This window comes from Triturus cristatus, chromosome 8 (genome assembly GCF_964204655.1).
Source record: "Triturus cristatus chromosome 8, aTriCri1.1, whole genome shotgun sequence".
NCBI classification, from domain to species: Eukaryota; Metazoa; Chordata; class Amphibia; order Caudata; family Salamandridae; genus Triturus; species Triturus cristatus.
The window spans coordinates 146,974,928-146,978,212 of NC_140591.1; positions in this window are offsets into that span (position 1 = coordinate 146,974,928).

A 3,285-nucleotide genomic window follows, 5' to 3' on the forward strand; every position below is an offset into this window, starting at 1 on the left:
ATGCTGTATTTTTGTCATTTTGGTCTTGTGTAGTTTAGATAAAGATACTTTTATTTTTCTAAACTGGTGTGGTGTCCATTTGTGGTGTTTTCACTGTGTTACTGTGAGTGTTGGTACAAATACTTTACACATTGCCTTTGGGATAAGCCTGTCTGCTCGTGCCAATCTACCAAGGGGGTGAGCAGGGTTTATCTAAAGAGTGTATCCCCCTTAACCTGACTAGAAACAAGGGTCCCTATTTGGTCAAAGGTACCTACCTCTGCGCACTAGAGACCCCCAGTTCTAACAAGCGCCCAACCCATGGTTACTGGCATCAACTGTAATGATAGAGGTGCAGCCTTACCGGAAGGTATGTAGTTCTGGACCTGTAACAATTAGTTCTTTGACCTTGCCGAAAGCTTTCTCCAAATCTTCTGAACACCTGGCCCATGCTAAGTAAGCTGCATAAAGGATAAACAGTTTGGGCATAACTTGCAACACAACAAGCATAATACTATGCTAACTCTAAAAATGATTGAAGTGTTTCTTTGTTGGTGGGTTTGTTGGTGGGTACTTTAGCCTCAGTGATAGCTCTAACCACTGAAAACATAGGTTTTATGCCCATTGCTGACACTACAAATGTACACTCTGACTGTCATACTTCTCTCATTGAGGATGGTGAGAACATCTGTCAAAATCATATTATGTTCTGCCAAGGTCTCAGCATAAATTAAGAAGTCATCTTGATATTCTTATACCCCTTTGATGCCTAAAAACAACATATCCATCAGGTTCTGGAACATGCTGGCCGCTGAGGCCAGCCTCAGAAACCTGTATGCACCAAAGGGAGTTACAAATGTTGTCAATTCTTGAGACTCTTCCGTTAACAGTACCTGGTGGTCAGCTGATTGTATACATATCAAGGAAAACCACTTGGCCCCTACAAGATTGCCTAACAACTGGCAGTCCAAAATTATATTCTTATTCGGTGTGGCAAGTCGGCACATAGCCTAATCTCTCCAGATTTTTTTCATGCTACGACTATGGGTGCCACCCACTGTGACGAATCCATTGACTGAATAATTCTTTGTGTGCATAGATTGGGTAGGGTGTTTTTTAGTTCTTCCCTAACATTGATAGGTACAGGTCTTGCTGTGTATGCTACGTGTGCTACGGGTTGTGCATTAGGTGTAAGTCTTCTGTGATGAACAAATCCCTTCACCAGGGCTGGCTTTAGCACTGGTGGCGCCCTGTGCGACAATGTTTGTTGGCGCCCCCCACAGACTCCCTCACTACCACCCTTTCACAGTGCTCCTTCGAGTCTCCATAATCACTCTCTCTCACATGTATTTAATTAGTTGTATGGCATCTCCTATACCAGTGTAGGGTGTCAAAGCACTTTACATTACACACACATACACACTACACAGCGACAATCAAACACAGGTGTGTAAATCAGTGTATAGGAAATGTTACATAAGCCAGAAGACTACAAGATGTAGAAGTCACATGTCATCCATACTGGTAGACATTTTAGTTTAAGAGTGCTTGGTCTGAAGAAGCACAGACTCATAATTGAAAACATAACCCCATGGTTACATTTAATAATAGAGATGTTTTATTCTTACCAAAATGAACCCTTTTTGAAACATTAGAATAATGAAAGACAGAGGGAAATTATAATGCTCTAATCTATATCTTGCAGTTTGCATGCAGCTCTTTCACAGTTATTAACTCACTGTTCCATGTTAGGATTTTAACATCTACACTGCCAGTAACAAAAGGATCTCTCTGTCAAAAGCACTGACTGATTTAAAATATATGCACTTTCTGATCTGCATGGTACACATTCTTGGCAGCAGGCATATAAACCCTCTGTGCTACCATAAAGTGAGTTAAAACTTCCACTAGACAAAACTCTCTCCAGGAAGAACATTAATCACCGTAGTTATCTCAACATTTTTATTGCTGTGTGAGAATTGCCAGAGGCTAGCAATGCAGCAGCAGGTGCTTTTAAAGCTATAAAATACTTCCAAGGACAGCGCCCCCTTGAAGAGTCAGCACCCGGTGCGGTGGCACCGGTTGCATCGCCCTAGAGCCGGCCCTGCCCTTCACCCCCTTGGTGGCTGAACAAAGCAGCATACTTAGACAGAATTTCTTTGCCTGAAACCTCCCCACAATCCACGTGGCATACCGGCAAATTACCTACCATCACCAGGTTTTCAGCACCAGGAACAAGATTAAGGCCCATGCATGCCAAATCTTGCGAGCCTATTATGTTCTTGCCCTTCATAGGTACATACACCTTTGTCTGTGTTTCCCTGCCTAAATACTGTATATGAGATGAAAAATTACCCACCATTTTAATGTCTTTCTCCTCAAACGCTTTGGGGTTCATGTCTGAATTACACAGCAAAAAATCTTGACCCTCAAACTCATATAAAGTGGTGGCTCTTAATATGGTTATTGGGGAACTTGAATCCGCCATGATCTTGAAAGGATCAGGCAGAGGCACACAGGAAGGTTGAAGGTATCATAGCTGTAAATAATGGTCCTTTAACCATTTCGTTCTTGCCACTACAGTCACGTGTTAAAATTACATTCTTGAGGGATTCAGAACCCGTATCTATCTCAACATCAATACTAACAACCTTTACCATCTTTTTGTTGCTCCTGCAAGCATTTCATTTTGAAAATGATCAGTTTTCTTGCAATCTATGCAATGTTTGCCTACTGCTGGACAACCTGCAAATTACTTATGTGGCTTTTAGAACCACACCTGTAGCAATAAGTTGAAGACTTTTTGTTTATGAATTTGGATGTTTTTATTTTGGTGTTGATAAACATAACAAATCTTCCTGCTCACTGTCCATGGATGATACCATGTTGATCTCTGTAGTGACGGGTTTCTGCAACTAAGCAATATTTCTTGGATTTTTCTAGATGCACCGTTATAAACAATCTGATCTCAAATATAGTTGTCTAATTTAGGTCCACATTCTCATGTAGGCACCAGTACTCTGAGGGTTGAAATATACTCTTCAACAATGTCATCTGAAAGTTGCTTGCGTTTGTAAAATTTGTGGCGCTCCAACACAATACTAGGTTCATCAGGAAACTGCTTTCTCAATCTGGCTATGGCCTCTAAGTACACATTCCATTGCCCATCACCTTGAGGCTGTGGTATTGGTGGTAGATTATGAAATATCTGCTGAGCTGCTTGCCCCAAACTTCCAAACGATTTGCAAATTTGCATGCAAGACTTTATCCATTGGCATCAATTGCTACCAAATGGTTCTCAAATAA